Source organism: Octodon degus, unplaced genomic scaffold (genome assembly GCF_000260255.1).
Source record: "Octodon degus isolate 3935 unplaced genomic scaffold, OctDeg1.0 scaffold00601, whole genome shotgun sequence".
Lineage (NCBI taxonomy): Eukaryota > Metazoa > Chordata > Mammalia > Rodentia > Octodontidae > Octodon > Octodon degus.
In genome coordinates this window covers 7,720-8,210 of record NW_004525177.1, presented here as the reverse complement: position 1 = coordinate 8,210, position 491 = coordinate 7,720, and positions in this window count along the sequence as shown.

Sequence of the window (491 nt, the reverse complement as noted above, 5' to 3'; positions counted from 1 at the left end):
CTGGACTCTTTTAGAATATTTTGCTGAGTTAACACACCTATAATATTCCAATAATTGAACTAAACAAAAAAAGAGGATATACATGAATATCAATTTTGTATCTGTGTATTCAAAATCATTAAGATAGATATATAGTTATACTGTCTTAATGAATAGAGGGATTTGTTCTAATAGTGTTTGTAAATAGGATATCATGTCCGCATCTTGTACAGCAATTAACCACCAGGACAAATTTATGCAGTTTGTTAATTATTGAAACTGTCCTACCAATTTGGTTTGAAACTGTCTCATTGCTAATTGTTTCTCAATAAAATTATGGAAAAAATATTAAAATATGAGAAATGAGAGGGAAAAAAGTCTGGGGGAAAATATGCAAGTATATATACAGGACGACTATGCAGATTGTAGTAAGAATTTCCACCAGATATTTGAAAATAGGAGTTAATGTGAAAAATTTTCACGTTGACTAACTCAGTATGCAGATATCTGCA